A 16488-nucleotide genomic window follows, 5' to 3' on the forward strand; every position below is an offset into this window, starting at 1 on the left:
AGACAGCAGAAATCTGCCACGCGAAGTGGTTTAACTGGCGCTGTTGACTCCGTGGTTACGGGCGTAATTTAGCGAGGGCAGTAGCCCGCTGACCTTTGCCGCGAAGGGGTTGGCAGCACTGCGAGCCGGCGTCGGGGCGGGGCGCTGCACTAATTGTGGCCCCGCACCACAGACGCCGTGACGTCACAACATGGCGTTGTTGCGTCGCCCCATTCCACTTCCCGCGTCGCCCTCCCCGCTGCCGCTACGTCTTCCCTCCGGACTTGCCTACAGACCTACTTACGCCGACTGCGCCTAGTCGGATTAAATTCCTGAATAATAATTCCCGCCGTAATGTATCCCTCTGCTGCCGCCCCCACCACTGCCTTCGGCTTCCGCCCCCCCCCCCCTCCCTGCCTCCGTCCTAGCTTCCCTTCCTGCTCCACGGTGCACCGATGCTCCATTCTGCCGTTTTCGCCGACTCGACGTTCCGTGTCCGGCCTTTCAACAGTAAATAAACACGGGTCGATAGCGTTGGTTCGCGTGACCGGTGAGTCTGCCCGTGGTAGCACCGCCGCAAGACATTTGTCTGCGACGCCAGCTCTCACCCCCGCCAGCCTCTGAACGTCGCAGGTAGATGCTTTGCTCGATATATCTCATCGTTCTCATTCTCGCAAGTACACCACCCACATATTTTTGAGAGAGTTCGGTTCCCTTGGGCATCAGGTGCGTATCGGAACCAGAACTCCCTCCCTCCCTCCCCCCCCCCCCAAAAAAAAAAATGTTCCCAACTGGGAGCCCACTCTTCCCGCCAACTTGGAGACTTAGCTCAAAAGAATACATTTCTACAACTGCCCGCCCAATTCTTATGACTAAGGATAAAAGATGTGAAAAAGTTATTGCACCTCCGTGACGTTATCAGCTAGAAACTACGTCTGCAGGCTTAGCTGATCTTTGTGGACTCCTTGTTCGATTCATAACCTTAATGCTTTGAAAACCGTAATGTTATCTCGGTGCCGGCCGCGGTGGTCTCGCGGTTCTAGGCGCGCAGTCCGGAACCGTGTGACTGCTACGGTCGCAGGTTCGAATCCTGCCTCGGGCATGGATGTGTGTGATATCCTTAGGTTAGTTAGGTTTAAGTAGTTCTAAGTTCTAGGGGACTAATGACCACAGCAGTTGAGTTACATAGTGCTCAGAGCCATTTTTTTGTTATCTCGGTGTACGGATACAAACAAGCAATTACCCTGCATTACGCGCAAAGTCATATACGTATTTGCCACACTGCTAGTTGCCAGACGCATATGCCTGGCTTAGCACTGGCAGGAGATAATCTCTCTGCTCTTCATTACTAACACGTCAAACGCGTCTGCACTGTCTGTTTCCTAGAAAAGTCCCTTTTTTAAAATATGTTGTTGTCCTTAATGCAGAAGAAGCAATAACGCCAAATGCCTCTGTGGCATTCTCGTGAAATCATCTATGAGGAAACTAAGTGGGAGTACCGTACTGAGATTGGAATCCGGCAAATATGAAGTATATTTTTCAAGATGAAACAAAAATAGTATCAGACAACAGATGACCACTTGCTCCGAAACGTGTGCCTGAATACTGATATTAAACCCGGACTGAATAATAAAAGGTAGTCTGATGTTTATACAATTCGTAAGACATCCGCAGACATTAAACAGTTCAATATAGATACATCAAATGTGAGAAGGCATGCGGATGACATATAAGGGAAAACTGGCTATTAGCCCAGTGTGGAAATCACTGAATACTGGCTGCAGCCGACACCGTGAACTGTGATATAGCTGAAATCGAAGACCGGTAGATAGTGTGTACGAGGTACGACCTTGCGAAGCCCTAGTTTAAAAAAATATATTTTGCTGTTCCTACCACAAGATGCAATTAATCAGATCAACTTTATGTCAGTGTCAGTTGTCTTCGCCTTGTTAGAAAATAAAAGATGCAGTGATGACTTTTCTGATAGTACTTATGTTGAAATGTCCAACTCTTAATTTCAGCCACTAACTAGAGCTATGCTAACCGCTGTGTAGTCCTGGTGCATGTTTCATAACGCTAAGACAGAAAACTAGTTCCCTGTAGCTTCTTTTGAGTGCAGGTGATCTTTAGTTTCTTCTGTTTGACAGTATATCGCGCAGCGTTGCATGGAAGCGCCACTCGCCTCAGCCATTATTAGAGGGAAGTAGTAACACCTGGAGCTGGGAGATGGAGACACTGGGTCACGTCCCAGCCTTCGTCGCTTGTCTAACACCTGTAGCTCGCATGCCTGCCGCATAGTAAATAAGCTCTAGGCGCTGCTATTGTCGCCTAGGCGCCTGCCTCTAACTGCTGCATGCTACACCTGCAACTCGATCGAGCCGGCGATGTTTTATTCATGCAAGCCTTGCTCGTCCGTCGCTTTTGTCATGCTAATTTGTCCGGCGGAGCAAGAAGAAGACGAGAAGAGAGAAGAGACGGCGAGCCAGGGAAGGTTGAGAGCAGCTCCCGTTGGTAACTTACCAGCAGCGAGGTATAGAGTTCCTACGTGTGTTGCTATAGTAGGAACTTCATACCGTGCTCTTGGATTTGCCATCCTTATCGACGCTCTCACTTCCCCGACGCACCGACAGCAAGAGACAAGACCGCAAGAGCAAGAAGAAGCCAGTGAAGTGGACTTCGCCGCGCGTGCTAATGTCGTGGTGCTGACGTCACACGTATTGTCTTCGCCCAGGAGACAAACTGAGCGCTTGCGTTTGCTTCTGTGCCAGATGCTACAAATCGCTCTGCTCTTGATGTCTTTAGTACTATAAACAGGTGCATGTTCGTATTTTGTTGTCTCGCACGTTCAGTGGCAATCTAAGAGCCGCCCGAATATCTGTGCTTGCACTATCCAAGGCAGCTACTAGATTTTTCGGGATGCGTCAATGTGACAACAGTAACTTTGATATTTGTATGTAGCACTGCTGTTTCTTGTGCACTCTAGAGTAACTTTTAGTTTAGATTACCGGCGCTGGTGGCGGGTTCTAGCATCTATTATTTACTTCAACATATTTTAACCAGTAAACGCCTGATTCTTTAAAGAACCGAACTCTATTGTATAAAACTGCTTTAAACTTGTGATTACTTTACAAATAAGTTGATGTGTTATATATTTGATGTTAAACATGTAAGAGAGGAAAATTCATTAGAAAACTTTTGAAATTATGTTTGAAATTTGTTCCAAGTCGCTGACTGGTCTCATTGTGTAAGACTTGATGAATGTGGTCTTGGCCAGTTTGCGCTCTGTTTTAAGCAAACGTCAGTTTTTCACGTACCTCGATATTTATGACGTTATACCTCTCGAACTATTTGTTATACAGTGAAATGATTTTGCAGGCGCATTCAGCGCTAAATGTGGATGCTGCCAGCAAGATGTGTTGCGAATAGAGTTAGCAGTAAAAAAGTAATAAATTAAAACGTCATACCTTATGCTGAGAAGGGGGAGGTGCGGTGTTAGCGGGAAAAAGTTCCGCAAAGGCTTGAAATTATGTGTAAAGTTTCTTGGGGGTCACTAAGTGCTCTCATGTCAGTCCGAAATATTGGATGAATATGGTCTGAGTAATTTGCTCGCCATGAGCAACGCTGCCCCAGTACGTATACACGGTTTCTAACTGTAATACTTGTCTTACTGTGTTAGACCTTTAACATAAGATTATACCACTTAATGAGTAGATTACGACATCATTTTAAATTCTAAAATTCGGTCAACAATTATATAACTATTGAAAATCAAATTTTTGTTGTCTCTGGAATCCGTTAGTTAGACAATCTGCAAATGTCAGTGTGCGCCATGAACTGCTGTTAGCCGTTTAGAAATACAGATTTTAATTTGCTTCGCGTTTTTTTGCACCAACCTGTATGTTTTTACTGCAACGTTAGCGGCCTTATATGTTATTGCACGATGTGGTTTCCTACCCTTACTGTACTCTTTCTCTAGTCCCAGAAACTAATGTAACCGGTGTTTTTAGCTACTGTACTTCTGGTTTTGGAGGTACCATATCTAGTTGCGACTGGTTGCGGGTTTCATTTAACTGTTAAATACAGTTATCTACGCTGTTGTGCATCACTCTAAATTATACTACAGTTGAGTTTGTGGTTTCCAGTTCCTTAGAAAAAAATTTCCTGACAGTGCTTAGCGTTAACACGATGAATTATGTAAGAAATTTCTGCCGATCTCCGCATTTGATTATTAGGGTGTCATTGTACTATAAAGCTAGACGGGGCACTTGTATAAACAACAGATTCATAATGGCAAGTATCAGACTCGGAGTAATGTCATTTCCATTTAGGTCTCCCACATTTCTTCCAGTCTCTCAGAAAGCGGCTGGGTCTTCAGTCGTTCCTCTATTATGTTGATGGTTTATATAAACAGACCTCTGACCTGGAGAGCAATTAAATTTTGACAAGACAGAGAAATTAATATTACACACTGTTCGTCACACTGGTCTTGTATGTTTTGGGAAATGCTTACTGAAGGAGTTATGTTGCTAGGTCTGTGGTGGCTGTCGACTCTACCGTAAGATATTAATGCTGTCAATGGTTTCATATGAAAGGACGCGAACGTCTATTTCATTCTAAAAGAGGAAATACAACGATGACAATTACTCGTATATTGTACCTCAAATCCAATTTACAGTTGAATTTTACTTTTTCTCCTTTCTTCGTGACAAATGAAAAATCGGTTTTCAAATTCTTCCATGCAGGAATATAGTACGTACACGTTCTCCGACTTCGTATAAGAGAAATATGTTATCATAGTTAAATTCTGAGAGGAAGAAACTGTATTTTGACAAGTGATTTTTGAAGCATGCAATAGGAAAGCTCTCCACCTGGCCTATATGTAGTAAAAAAGTCATTTGTGTACAGTTATTTGCGGCATTAAAGGTTCTGGTATGTAGGTAGTTACAATGGCAACAACTAGGTTGTTAGGCACGCCGCCCTTTGGCCAACATTTGGCTCTAGATAAACAAGTGAGATAGTGCGATGGACTCAGTAAAATTATGCATGATCCTAGTCACTTCCACTGTATGATACAGTGGAGGTGGGGGGAGGAATACTTAGTCGGAAAAAAAAACACTCAGGTAGAAAACAGTTCCTGAATTTCGTTAAGTAGGAATCTTGAAGATCGTGTGAAAAGATAAAAGAATCCACAGAATTCAGAAGAAAGATTGTTGACTGCGGAATGTCAAATTTAGCTGTTTATGAGACAACATATACGTATGTCTGGATCAACTCATTGGCAACTTATGCTCGATGTGTGTTTGAAAACCGTCATTGCAGCTCTGTATAAACTGAATTAGCTGTGAGACAGCTCAAATGCAGGAACATGTCTAAAATTCAGGGTGTAATCAAAATGTGCTAATGCAACTGATTTATTTCTAACTCCAGAATAGAAAATAAATAAATAAATGGCGCGTGGCGCAACGGCCTGGTCAAAGTCTTTCAACCGGATGCCACTTTGGCGACTTGCGTGTCCAGAAAGCCAAAGGCACCCAGTTTTCCCCAAACGGTCAACCGTCCAAATACTAGGCTGGCCCAACGTTGCTTAACTTCGGTCATCGGGCGGGAACTGGTGTTACCAACGTGGGAAGGCCGTTGGCAGTAGAAAATTAAAATTGTCATTAAGCTTCAAAGAAAGTCAGGCGCTTCAGTATCTGAAGCGGCGAGGGTTTAGCAATGTGATACAGTGAACGGCCCCTCGAAATCTTGTTACAGTTGCAAATATCGGCGTCCTCGTACAATAAGCAGTGGGCCAAGGGCACTGAATATTCAGAGAATTTTCGATGCGTTGTTATATTAAGTGTTGTGCGTCGTTGTTCCACAGTGTCATCTAAACAGAGAAGAAAGTAGAGGGCAACCTGAAGCTTCCTGTGGACATTTTGTCACTTAGCTGACATGAACTATTTGCTCTACGCCCAGACTGTATATTCGGAGGCCACGTTTAGACTGCACTTTACACAAACATAACCAAAAAGAAACAAAAGGAAAATTAACTCTCCTACATTACTGGACATCATGCTAAGAAATTTCTGATGGGGAGTGACAGACGAATATTGGACTATCATCACATTTAATTTCAACATAGTAAACAATGCAAATCGTGTGATTTACAACAGCTTCAGCATACATCGACAGAGAAATTAAATAACGGAACCAGTGCCAACCCCATTCTTTGACATTCATTTTTTTTCTTTTTTTTTCAGGTAAGATCTAGGTAGCAGAGTTCACTTCCACTCCTAGGCTACGACATCAAAAATGCCGGCACAGTAGATATGCGTTGTTGGTATTAAGCTCTACATCCTGCATTCTACACCGATGAACATATTAGGACTGCTATTATGAAATAGCATGAAACCGTAAATTAAAAAAATGGAAAGCTCATCGAAATATTTAATATTTTCAGAAAACCCATTTTAACGACTAAAAAAAGGAGATTACAATGAGTAGCAGAAGACGAAACATCACACACAGAAACTGTCACAACAATATTCTTATTTGCAAAGACAAGGAGTGTTAAACCACCTGAGGCTATAAAGCAGTCGACAATGAAAGACAACACGCGCAAACGTGAGTTTATGACTTTTTAATGTTTCTAAGTCGAATCAGTTAATGTGAGCTTGCACGAGCAGTGAGTTCAGTTAATAACAGTACAAGTTTGCTTTAATTCATTTGGTTAGGTTTTCTGACTGACTTAACTTGAAATTCCTTCCTTTCTCACCATACAAAGTCCGCCTGCAAACCTGTATGCTTTTATCGGCTGCAAATGAAACATCAAATCATATATTTCTTTTGCTGCTGGAATTAGGTCTACTTTCTCCGTATGAGTTGCGCTGGAAAATGGTCTCTGGACTTTCACACAAGCAAAAGGTCTGTAGGTGTACAGTATTATTTCTGTCTTTCCTGAGGCACTTTTCACGACTTACTATTTAATGCTTTAGAGAATCAACGAAGGGCAGGCGTTAAAATTATTACACAGTGAGCGAAGATCCTCTAAAGGACTGAAATATAATTTAAAAATGGATTCAGTAATCAGTAAGTGTCTTTTCGTGGACAAAGCCCTGGTTAAAGAACCGTCGTTTTTCCTTATGACAGCTGAGAGTCCAGGGCAACTAGGAGAAAATTTGTGAATGGATCCAAACCGAAGTATTACTTAACTGAAGTACCGTTGTGGATGTAGAGGAAATTGTGTAATTACGAAAAAAGAACGCTGTCAGCCGAGAATACTCCAAGAAAACATTCTGTGTATTAGAAAACAGAAAGGACTTGATAAATAACTGTAAGCTCCGTCAGGAAATAAGGTACGCAGCGCGTAAATTACTTTTGCCGTTTTAAGCAACCATATATGTTTATTTCTGTTTTTATTTTATAATACTGCTTTCTATTGACTCAGTCTCTAAATTAAGCGACCTGTGAGGGGAACCGAAGAGAAATTTGGAAAGGAGACTTAAGTCCAAGGAGAAGAAATAAATACTTTGAGGTGTGCCGATGATATTGTAGAAGACGTTGGAGATCAGATCAATGAAACTAACAGTAGTTTGAAAAAGGTTATAAGAAGAATATTAATAAGAGGTTGACAAGGTTAACTGAATGCGGTCGAATTAAATCAGGCGATCCTTAGGAATTTACATTAGGAAATGAGATACTATGAATAATAGATGAGTTTTGCAATTTGGGCCGCAAAATGATGATGGTGGCAGAAGTAGAGAGGATATAAAAGGCACACTTGCAATAGTAAGGCAATCTGTTCTGAAAAGTAGAAATCTGTTAACATTGCATATAAATTTAAACATTACGAAGTATTTTCTGAAAGTAGATGTCTAAAGTATAGTCATGTGCGAAAATGAGACGTGAACGGTAAACAGTTCAGGCGAGGGGCGAAGAGTGGTGTTACAGGAGAATGTTGGAGATCAGATAGGGAGATAGCGTAAATAATTAGGAAGTACTAAATCAAAATAGGGAGAAAAGAAATGTATGGCACAAGTTGACCGACGGAATCGATTGATATCACACATTCCTGAGACGTCAAGGATGGTGAATTTTGGTATTGGTGGGAAATGGGTTTTGGGGGAGGGGGGTGATTTTAAGTGGGAGACCAACGTTTTTTTTTTTTTTTTTTTTTTTTTTTTTTTTTTTTTTTTTTTTTTTGCAATAAGCATGTTCAGATGAAGCTTTTCCAAATGTAGCGTGCAGTAGTTATTCAGTACCAACATGGAGAGTTGCGTCAAACCATCTTCAGACTCAACATTACTGTAACAAAACCTGTTAATTGCAAAACGTAACTGAAAATGGTTTCAGAATGGAGCGCTATCGACTGGTGTCAAAATTACTTCAGGTGTGCCCTAGGGAAGTGTTTTGGGCCTCTGGTGTTCATGTTGTATATTAATGACCTTGCAGATAATATTAATAGTAACTTTCGACTTTTTAGCCGCACGGGATAGCCGAGCGGACTGTGGCGTCTTGTCGCGGTCTGTACGGCTCCTCCCGCCGGAGGTTCGATTCCTCCCTCAGTAATGAGTGTGTGTGTTGTCCATAGCGTAAGTTAGTTTAAGTTAGAGTAAGTAGTGTGTAGGCTTAGGACCGATGACCTCAGCAATTTAGTCCCGTAAAATCTTACCACAAATTTATTTCGACTTATCGCAGATGAAGCTTTTATCTACAATGAAATATGAAAAAAGCTGCCCAAATATTCAGTCAAACCTTGATAAATTTCGAAGTGGTGTAAAGTCTGGCAACTTGCTTTAAGTATTCAAAAATATAAATTTAGCAATTCACAAAATGTAATATTCTATGGCTATAGTATGAGCGACCTACTGTTGGCATCGGTGAAGTCATACAGATAACTGGGAGTACAAATTTTTAGAGACATGAAATAGAATGATCAGTTAGTTTCAATCGTAGCTAAGGCAGCTGGCAGACTGTTTTATTGGTAGAATACTTACTAAATGCAATCAGTCTACAAAGGAGAGTGCAGTCGTTGAACCCACCCTAGAATACTGTTCAAGTGTATGGGGCCCATATCCTAAAGCTCTAACCGGGAATATTGAACGGATACAAAAGAGGGCAGCCGGTATTGTCAAAGATTTGTTCGGCCCGTGGGTGCCTGTCACGAAGATGCTAAAAGAACTGAACTACCAGACGCTTGGAAACAGACGCGAAGTATCCCGTGAAAACCTGTTTACAAGGTTTCTAGAACCAGCTTTAAGTGATGAATCTAAATTAGAGTCCCTTACGTATCGCTCTCATACGGATTGCGAAGACAAAGACAGACTAATTACAGTATGTGCAGAGGCATTTAAGCAGTCGCTCTTCCCACTCTCTACATGTGAATGAAACGGGAGAAAATCTTAACAAATGGTACAATGGAACGTATCGTCTATATTGCACTTCACACTTATTTGCAGAGTATAGATGCAGACGTAGACGTACTGTGGTACAAAGTAGATCGTTTGAAAAAAAAATCCGTTTCAGAGCAGTTTATAAGGTAAAACACACGTGCCAGACATAGAGACTGCTTCCTAATGCAACTTGAGACATGTTACAAATGTCTAGGTCAAGAAATTCTATTTCTGTTAATAGCATTAACATCTCCCACCCCACAGTCCCCCTTTTCTTCTTCCTCTTCAGCTGTCTGGTTTCGTAGCTACAAAACAGAAGTTATATTATTTTTTCGTTCACATCTTTTACAAATCGATAAGACGTTCACTTCAATAAAATGTCTGTACTGCGGAGATATTTTCACTTGTACCTTGTCACCGCAGAAGGCGTAAAATAATGAAAAGATTACTCTCTTTACTTACAAACACATCGAGCGGACACAACTTGGGAAGCGCGCTCGCGTTAGTAAAATTTTTCGTGAGTTGTCAAGCTATTTGCGATGTCTAAGTCCTTTTGAAATTATCCTGTAACGTTTGCCTCTGATGATTATTACCAGCAAAAGACTGCAGTAACCAAAAAGCGAAATATTATAAGGCTTACGCTAGAGATTTTTATATTAGACTAGCTGATCTGACATGCACACTACGTGTGGAGCACTTATATGTTCCAAAGTTTAAACGAATGTTGTGCTTTCTTCTATGTGAGGAGGAAAGGACAAAAAGTTTTGAGATATTCTTTTGTGGCAGAAAGCAGAGATAAGCAACAAACGCAGAAAAGGAGAGCTACAACCGAGTGTTCCGACTAAACCGCTAAATGTTATGCATACAGAGTACAGTGTTGGAGAAGGTCGTAGCGGGTGCTCAGCCGTCTCCAGGAGCCGTGGACAAGACCGCAGGCAGCTGCGCTCCTCAGGGCGGAAAAAGCGACCGCCAAAAATATAACCTCCATATTTTATATCGGCTGGCGCCATATTTCCGCGTCTGTCGTTTTCGCAAGAGATGGTTTCCTGCGGGCGAGCGGCAGACGGGTCGATGCGCTAGGAAATTTATTTTATTATGTCCACGGGTCAGCGTCACCGCTCCTAGGCAGTAACCCCTGGCAGCGCGGCAGCACGGCCGCACCGCAACCTCACCCAACTGCAAGCCGACGACAAAAGCCACTCCGGTGAAAGGGTCCGCTCTGTGAAAGGAAATACGTTCCGGTCTTTCAACCACATTCTTGTCGCCTCGCCTTCATCCTGGCCGTTGTACAAGCTTCTAGGAGCTCAAACACTACGGTCGCAGTATCTGTACTTCTTCATCGAATTTGACTCAATTAACACTACACAGAAAAAAATACCTTAACTTTCTTAGTCGCTACACAGAGCCGAGTGCACTATTCAGCAGCATACATTTTCATAGAGCTGGGAACAGAAATAAACCATGTGGAAGATAGGGCCGCATATTTTTAGCTCTACGTTGACAGCACTGCTTCCGGCACAATTCGCTTGTAAGTCCTTGTTGACCGGAGTCTTTCACTCTGATCTAATACTGATCAGCATATTGTACTTTAAATTTCTTAGTGTTTACTTTTTTCGCATGTGAATCGTGTATTTACTGACCAATTATGATTTGCTCAGAATATAAGTGAGAAATCCATACACATTATAAAATGGATGTGTGTGTGTGTGTGTGTGTGTGTGTGTGTGTGTGTGTGTGTGTGTGTGTGTGTGTGTGTTTTCCACATCTGCTAACCCACTGGACCGATTACAAACAAATTTGGTACACATACTCCTTACTGTCAGACAACAAGTGCTGTGGGGGTAAGAACCGTCTACCTAATTTCAGGAGAAAAATGGCTCTGAGCACTATGGGACTTAACATCGGAGGTCACCAGTCGCTTAGCACTACTTAAACCTAAGGACATCACACACATCCATGCCCGAGGCAGGATTCGAACCTGCGACCGTAGCGGTCGCGCGGTTCCAGACTGAAATTTCAGGATATATGAAGTCATAATGCATGAAAAACTGCCACTTCATGTACGACGTTTAAATGAATTACTTTTGTGCTACCAACTCTATTCGCAATAAATTTCGCAGACAGTATCCGCATATGCCGCTAAAAACACTTACAAAATTATACCGGGCTATCAACCTATGTCAGGAGATGTGACGTCATGAACTCTGACATGTGTGGAAAAATGTAGTATCTGCATGAAGTTTTAATACATTTGTTTTTTACTACTAGGACACTCCTACACTCGAAACAACGTAAGGAAGTCTCTCACATCTGGCAGCGCTCTTCACAGATTTCGTATGCGAAGCGGAAACGGGTGCAGGCGAAAACAATAGCTGCTTATAGAGCTATGAAGAGGTTTTGCCATAGAAACCTTTACAAAATCGTGTTGTAGACGTGCGAAGCAGCTGTATGCAGTGTACACAAACTGTCCGATATTTTTGTACGACTGTTTCATATTTTCAATCGTGTTTTCACGAATGTATGGAAACGAATTTTTTTCGGTATTACGCTACAGACGCAGTTAATTTTTTTTATTTTTAGTAGGAAATTGGAAAAATGAAGGCCAAGGCAATGCCGGGTTGTTCAACTAGTAATGAAAAAAGTGTACTTTTCACTACTTCAATGATTCACTGGACAACAAGTAGGTGGAAATGGAACCTTAGCCCGTAAGGTTTTCATGCCTTTCAACAAATAAAAAGCAGAAAAAGAACTATTTTACTTATAACAAGAGTTGAGTACTACGTAACCGGTTACTAGAGGACTTGCTACGGAAACAGAACCCAGATGCTTACATTTCGCAGGTAATGTGCTACCAATTGCACCAGACGGAGCTTATTCAAAGCTTCATCTTCTCGTATGTTTCTCTCCATTCTACCTCAACGGATTACGCAATTTCTATAATAGAAAACTTTGTTTCAATTTAACTACTGGGATTCAATTTAATCTGGTTCAATTTAAATACAAGAATCAGTATCAACATCACATACTTGATGATGTAAGATCGGCATTCGGATGTCACTGATGAAGCTCCGTTCATTGATTACTTCCCGCTGCATGTATGTACCGAACATGCCTCTTGATTTTTATACCCCGGTATTTTCCGTCGAGGATATTATTTGTGAGGTTAACGTTGAATTAGATGTAGAAATAATCCAGTTATTAGTTTCTTTACATTGCTTATTGATATTCGATTTTTATTGATTTCTATTACTGTTTGCTCGGAAGATGTTCTCTAGTCCACTTTTATTTTACTCTTCGCCATGTCCATATCTCTAAGGTTACGTACAGTGTATCCTTAACAAGCATAGCTTAAAGTACTCAAGATAAACGGCTTTATAAATTTATTTGTTATCTCTATATTAAGATGATTGTTTATAATTTACTTTTATTTCTAACTTTGTTTGCTCACTGTGATGTTTTATATCTTTCAGTTTTCGTCAATAGTTACCGTATTATTCACATAGCAGGCTCAATTGCTGTAAACTTGTATTTTATTTGATAATGTTTACTCTACTTACACGATCAGTTTATGTACTTGTTTGTGTTTGTCCTCGGATTACAGTTTCCCTGTCTCAATGCAAATTATCATGTGCTTTAATGCTCTGATTTTGGTATAAATTTAGACGTAGCTTATATCATTATTGTCTTCTACAGTTTCCTTCAATACTCCAAAATCTTTCAGTGTACTCTGTTGGTAAGATAATTCTAGTGCTGTCATAGCTCATCTTGTTCCTTTTCTTTTCGTAAATCGAAAGTGAGATGCTTGTATGTGTTGGTTAATCATAATTTTTAAATTTTATTTAATAATTTTCAGCAATTTTTTGAAGCATAGGAATAATAATGCTAGTGTTCTATAATTTGAATTATCATTGTTATTAACTTTCTTGCCGGCCGGTGTGGCCGAGCGGTTATAGGCGCTCCAGTCTGGAACCGCGCGACCGCTACGGTCGCAGGTTCGAATCCTGCCTCGGGCATGGATGTGTGTGTTGTCCTTAGGTTAGTTAGGTTTAAGTAGCTCTAAGTTATAGGGGACTGATGACTACAGAAGTTAAGTCCCATAGTGCTCAGAGCCATTTGAACCATTTTAACTTTCTTATTTATGTAAATCTGTTTCGTTTTGTAAATTCCATACTCATAGTAGGCAGATAAAACTTTGTACTGTTCTTGTTTCACCTCACCTTCGATGTTGTTAATTAACTTATTGTAGGTATTAGCTGCTTCAGCCACTTTATTGTTGTTAAAATTGTTTAAAGCTTTGTTGAATCTGATCCGGCAAATTATGGTCTCAAGAATTCATTCAGTTTTTTGTATTCTCACGATGTAATTCCTGACATCACTAATATTTTTTTCTTTCATTCTATCTACCGAAGTGCTACATTCTCAAATTCAAAGGGAAAAGGTTTAGCACTTAACCATGTTTCCACGACTTAAATATTTTAACTGCAGTAATTTGACTTTTGAGAACACCTTGTACATCTTTGCTTTTCCTGAACACTCTTCTGCATCACAACGTAATTGTCTCATCCAGTTATCTTATTCAGCATGGATTTTAGTGATTATTTTGTTCGTGATTTTTCTGTGATGGCTAGTTTTAGTTTCCTGAATCACTCTGAATACGAAATCTATACAGAAAAACAAATTTTGAACGATACAAGAAATCAAAAACCAAATAATGGAAGAAGGGAAGGAACGTCAATGCTTACCACTGCATTGTCATTAAAGAAAGACCACAAACTCTTACAGAGGGACTGCAGACTGAATCGTAAATTAACTTGTGCATGCAACTATTCTGAAATTTCTTTGAAGTGACTGGAAGAAACCCGAGACAGCAAAAATCACGATTGTCCCGCATGGATGTGCACCTTGGTTCTCCAGATTACGAATTAACGTCTCAACATCTCACTCTCATTCGGAATTTTAACGGACTAACAGCACAAAAAAGTAGAATTTATTGTATTTAGCCTAGTGATATCTGTTCATTACACGATCTTGGGCAGTATATACACATAAGCGAAACATGTAACTAAGATCACAGTTTTTCGTTAAATGTTTCGTTGCAGGGGAATATTTAAAACATCAGTTGCATGGCAGTTATGTTGAGTCGCTGGTACATTTTGTGCACAAAACCCCTAAAGTTAAATAACTGAATGCATGACCATTACTTTCGTAAGCGAATCAGTGGTGTAAGTCTTTCAGTAGACGAATCCTGAAATATTACAATGCACTTTGTTCTCGGGTTTAGAGAGAAAAAAATAGTTTCTTTTTACCGTCTGAGTCACTGTTTCAGTTGTCAATTGGACAGTTACGTTCCTAATGTCAGTTATACTAAATAGAAATATATGAATTTTTTGTGTGTGTAATTTAAAAAACCAAACTAGTTTTCGTTAAGGACAAAATTAATGGAAGCATTTGGCTAACAAACTGCTTGTGTGACAAATGAAATTTCTGAAATGTTGCCAGAATGTGTTTATTTAACCTTCGAAGTTAAGCTGAGATGAAATGGTTTTGTTATCTTCGGCAATTTTTCTTCTAGCACAACTGCGTCATTGCAGCGTGCGCGCCTACTCTGCCCAACTTTCGCGAGACAGCGACGTTCCTATCCAAAATATTGCCCACTTACATTCAAAGGAGGACTTCAAAGGTTACTCGTGTACTGCTTGCACCGATGGCTACTTTATTGCCACTGTTAAAATGTGAAGTTGTGTTCTTTATCAGCATGCTATGTTGCACGATTGATATCCCACTTACATTGAACTAAAATTAATGTTGCAAAAGCTACATTTAATGATACATGCTTTTTATTCTTTAGCCTGTTATGAAGACTTAGTGACAGAGTTAACACTTCCTACAAGCATAATACGGCATTTCACAATTACGTACACTCCAGATGTAGGCCTAAATTTGTTCCGGCCGCAATTGCGCTCCTGACAACATAATTGAAAGACCAAAGATGTAAGAAGTACTCGTTATAGTGAAAATTATACTTTTTTCTTGTGACTGTCGTATTAAGTGAACGTGAAGAATCTGACACTAAAGACAAGATACGTTAAACATGTCAGATTACCTTTGCAAAGCACAAATTAAATTGCAATTGCGACCTTAGTCGGCAATTACGAACTTCAAAATTACGATGGCGTGCACGTCAGCAAAACATTTGTTAAGTGGAGGCATCTTAGATGGAACCGAATCTCCTTTATTCTTTACACAACTCATGGAGTTTGGAGAATGTCTGTATATTCTCCTATGACAAGCATCGAAAAATAGCTATATTTTAAAGTTCGGTGTGACGTGATAGTTTCGTCTGGTATTTTTGAGACAAATATGCTTACTTCCGTTAGAAACACAGACAAAAAAAAACCGCAGTGGAATGCATTAAGCCCTGTCACGTTCTCATAGATCAAAATCGTTAAATGTAATAGCATAACATACGTGCATCAAAACTAAACAGCAAGTAATTTTGCAATGTTGATGAAAGCGAGTGTGTAAGCTAAATATCTATTTAACGGTACGGCGCAGCGCTATTGAATTTACCGCTGTTAATGGAGGTGAAAATAATATATGGAATGTAAATAATGTATATAATCCACTGTAAGCCTTTGTTAACTGAAGTTTGCCCATGATGTTAGTATTTCAAAATATGCAGCCACGATTCAGTGGCATTCGCGCCCAATTTCCGTATAGTATCCTTAGGGTACCCGACGTATGATTTGTAAGAGATGTTTCTAAAACTGCACTTTTCATTTGAATGAATAAGGAAAAAGGGTTTCCATATCCTGATCATGACGGCCTAAGTGCAAAACAGTTATTTGGTTCTATAGAAAATAGGTGAGGCCAGGCCAGGCCAGTTTTAATACCCTTCCCCCCTCCACCCCACCCCCCTCTCTCTCTCTCTCTCTCTCTCTCTCTCTCTCTCTCTCTTCGCTTGTTCTTAAATTAAGTAAATAAGTAAATGTACCCGCAAATATTTTTAAACTCCTGACAATTATATGAGTTGGCAATGAAAAACAACTCTAAACATGGGCAACATACTAGTACGACCAGTAATCATTGATATATAGGACAGGAAAATCGTTTAACATGTCCGCATACTGTTTCA

General features: G+C 40.5%; 1 protein-coding gene and 1 pseudogene across 1 annotated transcript in view; both read right to left on the reverse strand.

Moving 5' to 3' along the window:
- LOC126354769 (UPF0489 protein C5orf22 homolog) overlaps nt 1–16488 on the reverse strand; it is a 1899147-nt gene that overhangs the window by 936500 nt on the left and 946159 nt on the right. The gene's annotated exons all lie outside the window — the stretch shown is intronic.
- LOC126356841 (5S ribosomal RNA) lies at nt 5499–5618 on the reverse strand (annotated as a pseudogene).

Source organism: Schistocerca gregaria, chromosome 3 (genome assembly GCF_023897955.1).
Source record: "Schistocerca gregaria isolate iqSchGreg1 chromosome 3, iqSchGreg1.2, whole genome shotgun sequence".
Lineage (NCBI taxonomy): Eukaryota > Metazoa > Arthropoda > Insecta > Orthoptera > Acrididae > Schistocerca > Schistocerca gregaria.